Here is a 14057-nt window from a genome sequence, read left to right as displayed (position 1 = left end):
CTTTGCTCACATGTCTGTCATTTTCAGTCATTAACAAAATTAACAGCAGAAATGGGAAATAAGCTCTCATTGCATGAAGAGACCGTGATTGTACTTTCCAAGGGTAAAATACAGAAAAAAAGCAGTTAAGCAGGACCATTTGAGAGATTTCTCTCCCGACAACTGTGGACACGTCTGGGAGGCAAAGGGCAGAGAACTAGAATGACCATTGTTCTATAGAATCAAGCAAAGCTCCAGAGTGTTTGCCTTGGAACTGCATGGGCCTGTCTCAAGGTGTTTCACCTGGCAGCAGTGCTTGCAGTAGCAGGGCAATCATCCAAGCATTCTGAATGTGGAGGGACACTGAGGACCCTCTTCCTTAGAATCCAGAGTGGTACCTGGTCTGGTGCCACTGTCAGAGGCCATGACAAAGAATTGTTAAAGAAGCATCATGATTGGGAAGTGCAAGGGATGCTGAGAAGACTGTACTCTCAAGTCCCTCTTGCTCCAGTATATTACCCTCTAACTGGAGGCCATCAGTGTTGCAGAGATGTCTATTGGAGCCTCATAACTGAATGGAAAATGCTGATCCAGAACCCTGCTCCTCAGAGACTGTGTGGAGTAGACAATCACTTTGGTATTGTACTATGGAAAGAAGAAGTGATAGAATTTGAATAGAACATAAAATCTATGGAATGATATTACAGATATTATTCTGTATTGTAAAGATGACATATCCTAGAAAAATTTATGACAACTCAGTCTTTCTGGATGCTGAAAGACATTTCTAAATGACTAAATAACACATATTGCAATATTATTATTGTGCAAATTATATACTATTATAACTATTATTTGGAAAATAAACACAAAATATTAGTTTACTTAGAGTATAGATGCAAGCTGATACTTTTATCTGTGTTTGACTAAGTGTATAGACTGAGAACACAGATGCAGTCAGACTCTTGAATGTAGCTCCTATGGGCTTAAGTAATTGCTTTGCCTGTCAAAGTGTACAGTGAGTACTTATAACATTTATGTATTTGGATTGTGTTTGGAAGAGCACATAATTCTCCTGAAGGCACAATAGGCTACTGGCTCATCTTGGTGGCTCTACTTTGGCCATTTGCTTTCATTTCAATGACACAGCTGAAGCATAGTTGCAGAGAATAATTTTTGAAACCCTTAGTCAAGGTCATTCTTTGAAAGGTCATGTTAGTACAGCAGATGGTACAGTGAACATGTGTAAGATTGAAGATATGTATGAAGATACCATTTTACTGACAGAGAAACTTGATTTGGTATTCACACACCTTTCCAATATATTTGAGCATAATTTTGATCTTGCTGGTTGAAAGGGCTTTGTTTGTTTCCTTGCTTTATTTGATTTATTTTGTGAATAATTTGTTTCTTCTGGCTACACAGCCAAAAACCCTTGTGTAGTTTAGAAGCAGATAAGCACTTTTCTATTATCTAATTATAATACTGTGCAATTCCTTTAGTGCTCTGCAACATTCTTTCTCCTTGTATTTTCCAAATGTTAATCATTCAATTTCTTTTTTTAATGCAAATATATCCAAATAATTTTCATTTAAAGGCATATATCTGCTTCAAGGTAATCCATCATTTTTCTTTAATCTGTGGTAAATTCTGTTTTTGACTACTTATGTATTCACAGTCATTATCCCCATGCTAGTACGTGTCATAATTTTGGTTCACTTATCTGAATTTCCAGTTGTTATTTTACAGTATTTGAAGAGATTTTTTTTTACATACCAGAATAATCCTGCTAGGCATGAAGAACTTGCTGCAGGGCTAATGGACAGAAAATTATTAGTATCAATTCAGATAATATATACCTTTTTAGAATTAACTTGGCAATTCTAATGTCAACACTAAATAGGTTTATCAATTTCAGTTATAGTGACTATGTTTACCTCACCTAATCTATCAAGGTAAACTGAGTAGTGGTTATATGTACATGTATGACATTACTTGATTTATTATTGGCTAAGATTTCTGTGCATTATTTTACACACATTTGAATGATTCCTAAATAATATCTTTAATACTAACATTATAAAATTGTTTAGATTAAATAACTTTTTTGCATAGTAAATTTAAAAATTAAAATAACAAAATAGTATATATTGTTGCATTTACTTCAGTGATTAATATTCATTTCTCGAGCTTTTCAAAGTTATTCATTTTCTTGATTAGACTACAAAGAAATCAGATTCATTACAGCACATTCATGCATATGCTTTTATTCATATACATATTCACATACATATGCTTTATTGATTTTATTGCATGTTTTTAAAAGAATTTTTCACTTTTGTCTTGATGATTACCAAGTTCATTCCTTTGCATGAATAAACAACTGGATTCACTGGAAAGACAGCGAAGACAAAGCCTTGTCAACAACCACATTAGTAAATTTTCTATTTTGTGATGGGAGAAGCCTGAGATTGGAAATCAGTTAAACAAAGTCTGGTTCAGATATTTAGTAAGCCTTGGATTTCTTTTCTTTCCAGTACTGGATCTGTTTAGATGATCACCCAGGTGCTTTCCTGGTAGTTTTCTTGTCAGAGAGTTCTGAAAACAAGAATACACCATCTCAGGGAGCCTGCTTTAATTTTTCCTTTCCGGTTATCTTTTTGTAACTCCTCTTCATGTGTTTTTCTCTCTCTCTCTCTCTCTCTCTCTCTCTCTCTCTCTCTCTCTCTCTCTCTCTCTGTCTCTCTCTCTCTCTCTCTCTCTGTCTCTCTCTCTATCTATCTATATATACATATATACATATATATATATATCTTAATTTATGATTGTGTGTGTGTGTGTGTGTGTGTGTGTGTGTGTGACTGGAGGTTTATGTTAATGCCATGTATGTGTAATGTGTTTTCATGTAGGTAGTTGCACATATGTATGGCTGTATCTGCCTGTATGTGCATGTGCCTGAAGTCTCTACATATTAATGTTATGTGTCTTTGATGAGTCTACACATTATTTACTGAAATACTGTTTGGCTTTTCTAGCCAGCCAGCTTGTCCCTGGGTTTCCCAGTCTTTAACTCTCCAGAATATAGGTGAGCAGCCACACTCACTCACTTTAAGTATTGGAGATTTGATCTTTTGTCCTTACATTTGTGTGGCAAGTGCTTTAACCAATCAAAAAAAAAACTACCAGCTCATATCATTTTTTTAAAATGATATTAAGAATTGGCTTTTATATCCTTTATTTCTTTCTTAGAAAGATTGTTGGTGGCATACATAAAAGCTGTTGACTTCTAAATGTTGATTTTGTATTATTCCTATTTGCTGAAAATGTTTATATGAGTTTTCTGCTGAAGGCTATAAAGCACAGGTCATATTTTCTACAAATAGAGATCATTTGACTTCTTCCTCTCTTATTTGTAGTCCTTGTGGCTTATAAACTAGTATAGCATTATATAATTCACTACATAGGTTTTCAAATGTAGACTTATTATAAAACCTAGATGTCACACTTCTGGACAAATACTCAAAAGATTCTAAGTCCAATTACTGACATATATGCAATGTATCTTTATTACTGCAATGTTCACACTAGGTAACTACTACTGTGATAAACCAACATTATGTAGGCAAATCATAGAAGAACAGAGTTTTTTTTAAGAGGGCTGACATTTTATTAAGGATGTTGGTTCTGGCTGCTTCCGCCCCCCCTCTTTTATTGAATATAATATTTACATTTCAAATTTTATCCCCTCACTGCATTCGCCCCACCACCCAGCAACCCTTTATACTATCCCCCATCCTCCTACTTCTATGAGGATGTGCACCTACCTAACACCCACTCACCCCTCCCCACCTTCAGATCCCGCCCCCGCCCCCATTCAGTGTTCAGCCTTCATGGGACCAAAGATCTCCTCTCCCACCTATGCCCAACAAGGCCTTCCTCCCCTACATATACAACTGGAGCCATGTGCCTCTCCATATGTGCTCCTAGGCTGGTGGTATAGATCATGGGGAGCTCTGGCTGGTTGGTATTGTTGCTCTCCACATGGGGCCAACACTTTTGGCTCCTTCAGTTTACTCTCTAACTTCTCCATTGGGAACCCTTTACCAGATTAATGGTTAGCTGTGAGTATCTGCCCCTGGGTATGTCAGACTCTGGGGGACATCTAAAGCAACAGCCTTATCAGCCTGCTGTCAGCTTTCCCTTCCTGTCATATATATCAGCATCTATTTTGGGGGACTGCACATGGGATGAATACCCAGGTGGAAAGACCTCCTTACAACCTCTCCTTCAGATTCTGTCCCACACCTTGCTCCATATTTGCTCTCTTGGGAGTTCAGTTACTCCTTCTAAGAAAGACCTAAGAATCCACAATTGTTCTTCCTTCTTCATGAGCTTCATGTGGTCTGTTAGTTGAATCTCTGTTGTTTCAAACATTTGAGCTAATATCCGCTTATCTCTGAGTAAATACCATGTGTACTCTTTTGTGAGTTGGTTACCTCACTCAGGATGATTTTTTCTAGTTCCATCTATTAACCTAGTAATTTCTCCAATTCACTATTTTTAATAGCTGAGTAATATTCCATTGTGTAAATGTACCATATTTTTGTATCCATTCCTCTGTTGAAGGGCATCTAGGTTCTTTCCAGCTTCTGGCTATTATACATAAGGCTGCTACGAACATAGTAGAGCATATGTCTATATTATATGTTGGGGCATTTTCTGGGCATATACCCAGGAGTGGTATAGCTGGGTCCTCAGGTAGTGGTATGTCCAATTTTCTGAGGAACCGCCAGACTGACTTCGAGAGTGGTTGTACCAGCTTGAAACCCCACCAACAATGAAGGAGTGTTCCTCTTTCTTCACATCCTTGCCAGCATCTACTCTCACCTGAATATTTGATCTTAACCATTCTTACTGGTGTGAGGTGGTATCTCAGTGTTGTTTTGACTTGCATTTCCCTGATGACTAAGGATGTTGAACATTTCCTAAGGTGCTTCTCATCCATTCCTGTTTCCTCAATTGAGAATTCTTTGTTTAGCTCTGTACCCAATTTTTAATGGGGTTATTTGATTGTTTTTTGTCTACTTTTTTGAGTTCTTTGTATATATTCAATATTAGCCCTGTACTGGATCTAGGATTGCTAATGACCTTTTCCCAATCTGTCTGGTTGACAGTGTTCTTTGCCTTACAGAAGCTTTGCAATTTGATGAGTATGCATGTGTCAATTCTTGATCTTAGAACATAAGCCATTGGTGTTCTGTTCAGGAACATTTCCCCTGTGCCTAGGTATTCGAGGATCTTTTCCAACTTCTGTTCAAGTAGTTTCAGTGTATCTGGCTTTATGAGAAGGACCTTTATCCACTTGGACTTGATGTTTGTACAAGGGGATAAGAACGGATTACTTTGCATTCTTCTACATGCTGACTTCCAGTTGCACCCACACCACTTGTTGAAAATGCTGACCTTTTCCCACTGGATGGTTTTAGTTCTCTTGTCAAAGATCAAGTGACCATAGGTGTGCTTGTTCATTTCTGAGTCTTCAATTCTATTCTATTGATCTTCCTGCTTGTCTCTGTACCAATACCATGCAGTTTTTATCACTACTGCTCTGTAGTACAGTGTGAGGTCAGGAATGGGGATTCCTCCAGAAGTTCTTTTATTGTTGAGAATAGTTATCCCTATCCTAGTTTTTTTATTATTCCAAATGAATTTGTAAATTACTCTTTCTATCTCTATGAAGGGTTGATTTGGAATTTTGATGGGGATTGTATTGAATTTGTAGATTAATTTTGACAGGATGGCCATTTTTACTAAGTTAATTCTGCCAATCCAAGAGCATGGGAGATCTTTCCATCTTCTGAGATCTTCTTCAATTTCTTTCTTTAGAGACAGGAAGTTCTTGGCATACAGATCTTTCACTTGCTTGTTTAGATTCACTCCAAAATATTTTATTTTATTTGTGGCTATTGTGAAGGGTGTCATTTCTCTATATTCTTTTTCAGCCTGTTTTTCCTTTGAGTAGAGAAATGATACTGAATTGTTTGAGTTGGTTTTATATCCAGCCCCATTGCTGAAGTTGTTTATCAGGTTTAGGAGTTCTCTGGTGGAAGTTTTAGGGTCACTTAAGTATACTATTATATCATCTGCAGATAGTATAATTTTGACTTCTTCCTTTCCTATTTGTATCCCTTCGACTTCCTTTTGTTGTCTAATTGCTCTAGCTAGGAATTCCAGTACTATATTAAATAGGTAAGGTGAGAGTGGGCAGCCTTGTCTAGTCCCTGATCTTAGTGGGGTTGCTTCAAGTTTCTCTCCATTTAGTTTGATGTTGGCTACTGGCTTGCTGTATATTGCTTTTACTATGTTTAGGTATCGGCCTTGAATTCCTGATCTTTCCATAACTTTTTACATGAAGGAGTTTTGAAATTTGTCAAAAGCTTTCTCAGCATCTAGTGAGTTAATCATGTGGGTTTTTTCTTTGAGTTAATTTATGTAGTGATTTACATTGATAGATTTCTGAATTTTGAACCATCCCTTCATTCCTGGCATAAAGCCTACTTGATCATGATGGATAATTATTTTGATGTGTTCTTTGATTTGGTTTTTGAGAATTTTATTGAGTATTTTTGCATCAATATTTGTAAGAGAGATTCATTTGTAGTTCTCTTTCTTTATTGTGTCTTTCTATTGTTTAGGTATGAGCATAATGGTAGGGTCATAGGACGAATTTGGTAGTGTTCCTTCTGTTTCTATTCAATGGAATAACTTGAAGAGGATTGGTATTAGGTCTTCCTTGAAGTTCTGATCGAATTCTGCACTGAAACCATCTGGCCTGGACATGTATTTGGTGGGAAGATTTTAATGATTGCTTCTATTTCTTTAGGAGTTAGTGACTGTTTATATGATTTGTCTGCTCCTTGTTTAATTTGGTACCTGGTATCTATCTAGAAAATTGTCCATTTCATCTAGATTATCCAATTTTGTTGAGTATAGGCCTCTGTAGTAGGATCTGATGATTTTGATAATTTTGTTGAGGATATTTACTGGTCCTTTAAGTTGCGAGTCTTCCCCCTCATCTATACCTATTTTCCTTAGGTTTGGCCTTCTCGTTGTGTCCTGGATTTTCTATATATATTAGGTTAGTAGATTTTTTGTATTTTGCATTTTCTTTGACAATTGTGTCAATGTTCTCCATGGTATCTCCTGCATTTGAGATTCTCTCTTCAATCTTTTGTATTCTGTTGGTGATACTTGTGTCTATGACTGTGATTCTTATTTTAGGTTTTCTATATCCAGGGTAGTCTCACTTTGTGATTTCTTTATTTTTTCTACTTCCATTTTTAGATCCTGGATTGTTTTGTGTAATTCCTTCACCTGATGGTAGTGTTTTCTTGGAATTGCGTAATCAATTTTAGTGCTTCCTCTTTAAAAGTTTCTTTCTGTCTACCAGTGTTCTCCTTAAGTTCTTGGAGAGTGTTATTTATGTCTTTCTTAAAGTCCTCTATTATCATCATGAGAAGTGATTTTAACTCTGAATCCTGCTTTTGTGGTGTGATGGGGTGTTCAGGGCTTGCTATGATGGGGAAACTGGGTTCTGATGATGCCATGTAACTTTGGATTCTATTGCTTACGTTCTTGTGCTTGACTTTCTCCATCTTGTTAACTGTAGTGCTGCCTGTACTTGCTGTCTCTAACTAAAGCCTGCTTTTCCAGTTATCTTGCTTGTGTCTGATCTTCTCAGGGTCCAGATGTCTCTGTGATCTTCCCCAGTTGCACTAAATACAGTGTTACCTCTATGATGTTTCAGGATATGGTGCCTCCAAGGTAGCAGACCAGACAGATGTCTGCTGTTCTGGGTGAAGTGTATCCTCTAGGACGTCTCAAGATAAGGTACCCACTAATCTGAGTGCAGTGTCTCCTCTAGGATATCTCAGGATATGCTGTCTGAAGCCCTGAGTTCAGTTGTTCCTCTTTGGCTCTGTGTTGAGTGGACCTTCCAGAATGTCTTGGGAAGAATCTGGGGTCCACACAAGAGCAGACAGGGCAGAGGTCTGGTCCAGGCCTCAGATCTGGGAGAGGAGTAGATGGGGAGTGCTATTCTGCAGGGGTGGAAGGGGTTGTGTACCCCCTGGAATCTGAGTGCTCTCAGCACCCAGCCATGAGTTTAGGGCAGTGTGTGGGTCTTCCTACCTAGGGCTATGGAATCCATGGATCCTCCAGGATATCTCTGGGGAATCCAGGGTCAATGAAAGACAAGACTGTGCAGAGACAAGCAGTCTTTTGTATGGGTTTCATCTTGTGGAATGCACTTTAAGTGAAATCAGTTACTCTTTATTCACTCCCACAAGTTCTCTACAACATTAACTTAGCAAGTCTTGCAGGCAGAAAAGATTCATAACAAAGATTTTGTTGCTGGGTTAGAGTTAACACTTTTCTTTTGTTAGACTCCAGAGTATCTTCCTGAAACAAAGGTACTAGAAAGTGTGAGTGATGGCCCCGTGTAGGCAACAGCTTGCTTTCTTCATGATCACTGATTTGTGTTGGTATTTTCCTCAGCAGTGGAGCCCCAGAGTCAGTTTGCAGAGAACAGCCCATTGTCTTTGACAGTGTCCTCAGTTGATTGGAGATTTGCATGGTATTCCCATGGTTAACAACTCTATGGAATGGAACTTAGTACCTGTAGTGGTAGCATTGTTTGGTAACATGAGATGGCCAATTGGCAATCAGTCTTTCTCCTTAATAAGAGACTTAGGCTTTAGGCTCACCTTTACATATTTTAGAAAATGGTCACTGCTCTAGGTTTTCACAGCATGCCTCAAATGCCTGTCAATTCCAACTATCTCTCCCTGTACTCTCTCCCTCAATGCAATCTCCTTACCCATGCTAATTGACTTTCTCATAATTGTCCATCCCAGTCTACCAATACATTCTACTCTATTTCCCCATACCATGGACATCCATGTAACCACCCCAGTACCTTCTTCTATACCTAACTTCTGTGAATCTACAGACTGTAGACAACACATCACTTATATAGTATCAAATGTCTTAGTGTTTCTTTTGTCACAAAACACTGTGACCAAAAAGCAAGTTGTGAAGAATAGGACTTACTTAGCTTACACTTCTTTATTGCTCTTCATCATTGAAGGCAGACAGAATAGAAACAGAAATGGTGCAAAAACTTGGAGGCAGAAGCTGATGCAGAGAACAAGGTTGGGTACTGCATAGTGGCTAGTTCCACATGATTTGCTCAGTCTGCTTTCTCATAGAAAACTCAGAGCCACAAATCCAGTGATTGTAGTACCAACAATGATCAGGATCCCTCCCAATCAATCATTAATTAAGAAAATGCCCTGCAGTCTTGCCTTACAACCCCATTTTAAGGCAGCATTTTCTCAATTGAGTTTGTTGCTCTTGGATCATTGTACCATGTGTCAAGTTGACCAAAAATAAAACATCCAGCCCAGTTAATATCAAATATCAACATATATATCAATAAATACCATATTTATCTTTTTGGGACTGGGTTATTTTACTCAGTATGTCTTTTTTTCTATTTCCATCCATTTGCCTGAAAATTTATCACGGTGTTAATTTTTTATAACAGCTGAGTAATATTCCACTGTATAAATATACCACATATTCTTCGTCAATTATTTAGCTTATGGAGATATATGTTGTTTCCAGTTGCTGGTTATTATGAAGGCAGCAGCAATTAACATGGTTGAGTAAGAGTCCTTGTAGGATGAAGCATTTTGAAAATCTTTTCCACCTATCAGGTGTCTCTGCATATGTCCACCTCTTGATTTGTGATTTTGCTAATTGGGATATTCTCTCTTTGCCTTTTAGGTAATTTGCATAAGAGTTTGTTGATCTTAACACTCTAGTAAAAGAACCAATACATTTTTTCATGGAATTCTTTTGTATTGTTCTTTTTCTATTTGTTGATTTCTACCCATAGTTTTATCATTTCCTGCCGCCACTTCTTTGGATGTCATTTCTTCTTTTTGTTCTAGAGCTGTAAGGAAATGCAGACTGAGAGGACATTGCTCCAACTGCTCAATTAAAGAATATTTGTTTTTTTCTGAGTTGTGATTAATTTCTTGGTTTTTGTCTTTGTGTTGCTGTTTTCCTTCTATTATTCTCTGTAGCCTAGATTAGTGAAAATGTCTTCTTTAAATTTTGTTTTATTCTAAAATACCTTTGTTTCTCCATTTTGGTGATTGAAAGTTTTCTTGTATATAGTACCCTTGGCTTGCATTTGTATTCTCTTAGGGTCTACTGTCCAGGATCTACTGGCTTCACATTTTCTGCTGAGAAGTTTGGTACAATTCAAATAGGTCTTCCTTCATAATATTACTTGACCTTTTTCCCTTACCAATTTTAATATTCTTACTCTAGCATGTGAATTTAGTGTTTTGATTATAATGGGATGAGAAGAATGTCTTTTCTGTTCCAATATATTTAGTGTTCTTTAGGCTTCTTGAATGTTTTTGTATAGGAGAAGCTAAGGTAATAGGCTTAAAGAGAGGAAGAGGAGAATTAAGGGAGAAAGAGGAGACAGAAGTGAAGGAGTGAGAGGAGAGAGGAGATGAGAGATAGAGGGGAAGAGGGTCTCAAAGGAAATTGGTATGTTTAGGTTGGGTATTGGGTTTTACCTCTGCTTGTAAGGGCATCTTATTTGTGGTCCTTACCAAATATGTAACCCTTTGCTTAATCTTTAAGCATTAGAGTCTCATTTTTCTACTGGGCCTCTATGTATGCCAGGATGGTCTGGGCAATGCCCATGCTAGCAGACACAGCATGGAAGATTGGCAGAGCTATCTTCCATGCTGGCATCTCGTGAGTGGCAGGGCTATTTTTTTCTGATGGGCTGTTCCTAGCTGTGGTGACCAAGTGCCCTCTGGCCACTGAACATGGCATCTTATCTAGCCAGAGACGCCCCAGCTTAGACATGAGGCTTGAACTCCAGCACCTTTTTAAATAGTTACTACAACTTTTATGACTACTCTGATTTTAGGCTAGGAAAGTGTTCTTTTTTGATTTTGTTGAAGATATTTTCTGACAGTTTGCATTGGGAATCTTCCCTCTCTTCTATTTCTATTATTTTTAGGTATGGTCTTTTCACTGTGTCCTGAATTTTCTGAATGGTGTGGGTTAAAAATATTTGGTTCTTTGTGTTTTCTTTGACTGTAGCATCAATATCTTCTATGATATGTTCTACATGTTAGATTCTCTTTGTATTTCTTGTATTCTATTGGTGATGTTTGTATCTTTAACTCATGATCTCTTTCCTCGATTTTCCATTTCCAGAGTTGTCTCCCTTTGTGTTTTCTTTCATATTTCTATTTTTTTTTAATGTCCTGAATCATTTTGTCCAATTTCTTCACCTATTTGATTGTGTTTTGCTTGTATTTCTTTAGGGGTTGTGTCTTCTTTAATGGTTTCTAGAAGTTTACCTGTGTTATCTTGTATTTGTGTAAGAGAGTTATTTATGTCTTCCTTAAGGTCTTCTATCATCTTAATACAATAATATTTTAGGTTGGAGTCTTGACTTTCAGGAGGGTTAAGTGTATCCAGGGTTTGCTGTGGTTAGAGAACTTGGTTGTAATCATCACAAGTGTCATGGTTTTCTCTTGCTTATTTCTTGGGCTTGCTTATCACCATCTGGTTATCTTAGGTTTTAAGTGGCATTACTGTTTGTAACTGGATACTGTCTTTTCTGTGAGCCTGTGTTCCATGTTGTAATGGACCTTCTGGGAATCAAGCTGTCTCTGGGTGTAGGAGGTGGTCTGGAGCATTGGCTCTGCCCGAGATAGAGGTGTGGGCCAGTAGGAAGATGTGTCTTTAGCAGGGCAAGACAGATAGGGTCTGCATCCACTGGGTCCCTGGAGATCCCTCTAAGGCCATGTATTGGGGCAGGGGTTGTCTCATCTGTGAGCCTAGTTATGACAACCTCCTGGGAGTCACAGTGTATCTGGATGTGGGAGGAGTTCTGGGACACTAGCTCTGTACCTGGGCTGAGTTGTGACATCATGATGAAATTCTATTCTTCTGAAATTATAGGCCAAAAAATCTGTCCTTCTAACAGTTGCCTTTGTTATTGTGGTTTATCACAGTAATAATACAGTAGTTACTAAACAATCATTTATGGTTTTATGTGATATTTATTTTATTTTGCTTTTCTATTTTCTGCTCAATATTTCTTTTCTTATGCTTCATTTTCTAGTTTAATGAACTACCCCCACTCAACACACACATGAATAAAAATGTATAAAAATTATTGCAAACCCACATGAAAGAAAACCAATGTTAATTCCCTATTTCTAAATCTGTGTTACTTCACCTACCATAACAATCTCTCCTTCCTTTTATTTGTCTCCAAATGCCATGATTTCAGCTACCTTGTTTGACTAAAATACCATCATATATATGCATATATTCTCTTAAGCTCATAAGGGAAAAAACCATTGCATTTCTTAGCTAATGTGAATTTCATAGAAATAAACATAGATTTCATATATAAGACTTGTAGGACTTTGTGTTTTTTGAGTATTTGTCTATTAGTGTGACAGTTAGTCCACATAATATGTCTATGTTCTAAAAGTTATGTAGTGATTTACACAGTCCTATACTAGTGTACATGCCACCAAGAATACAAACAAGATAGGAAGAAGTCAAATAATCTCTATTTGCAGAACTTAATCCTGTGCTTAAAATTCTTCAGCAGTAAACTGATGTATAAGCATTTTCATCAAAGTGGAATGATGCAAAATCTACATTTAAAAGCCAAAAGCTTTTTTGTATGCCACCAATAAACTTTCTAAAAAAGAAATATAAGACATAAAAGCCAATTATTAATGATATTTTTTTAGAAAATAATAGAGGCTAGTAGTTTGTTGAGTGAATAAAGCACTTGCAACACAAATATGAGGACCAAACTTTAGAACTTTTGTACTCAGTGGTGAGTGAGTGTGTCTGCTCATCTCTACTCTGGACAGTTGGAGACTGGGAATCCCAGAGACAATCTGACTAGCAACACAAGCCAAACACTGTTTTAGTAAATAAAGTACAGACTCATCAAAGACACTCAAAATTAACTTGTGGTCTTGATAGGCACATTCATAAACATATAACCACACATATGTGCACCTACATTAATGCAAACACAATACACATACATGCCATTAACATCCACCTTCACTCACACTCACCTAGCCAGCCATACATGCACACACACAGACACACACATAAACAGAGAGAGAGAGAGAGAGAGAGAGAGAGAGAGAGAGAGAGAGAGAGAGAGAATCCTCATCAGGAGAAGTTACAAGACGATAAGCAGAAAGAAAAAACTAAGACATGCTCCCTGAGATGGTGTCTTCTTGCTCCCAGAAGTCTGTGCCAGGAAAAAATAGCAGGAAAGCACCTGGGTGATCATCTAGAGAGATCCAGTACTAGAAAGGAAAAAACACCAGGGACCTATTAAATATTCAAACCAGCATTTGCTTAACTGACTTCCATTCTCAAGCTTCACCCATCCCGAATATATAAAGTGACTAATATGTTTTTTGACAAGGCTTGGCCTTTGAGCTTTCCAGTGCATCCTGTTGTTTGTTCATGCAAGGTAATAAACCTGGTAATCATCTAGACAACAAAGGAAAATTGCATCACACACATGCAATAAAAGCATATATATATTTGTGTGTGTATGTGTATGGATAAAAGAATAATAATGAAAATGCTGTAATGTAATATATTTCTTTGTATTCTGCTGAAAAAATGAATAACATTTAAAAGCATGAGAAAGGAATATTAATTACTGAGTTAAATATTACAAAATATGTTAGTTATTTTCATTTATAAATTTAGTATGCAAAAACTTATTTTATTTAAACAAATTAATAATGTTATTATTAATAATTTTATTATTTAAGAAACATTCACAAGTATGCAAAATAAAGCACAGAGACTTTAGCCAATCATAAATCAAAATTTTCTGATATTTAATTTCAAAGAGAAAAATTGAAATTACTTTTAAATGTTACCATGTATAAAGCAGTCATTCACATACATATAAA

The sequence above is a fragment of the Arvicanthis niloticus genome (assembly GCF_011762505.2).
Source record: "Arvicanthis niloticus isolate mArvNil1 chromosome Y unlocalized genomic scaffold, mArvNil1.pat.X SUPER_Y_unloc_8, whole genome shotgun sequence".
Lineage (NCBI taxonomy): Eukaryota > Metazoa > Chordata > Mammalia > Rodentia > Muridae > Arvicanthis > Arvicanthis niloticus.
Note: the sequence above shows the minus strand (reverse complement) of the source record.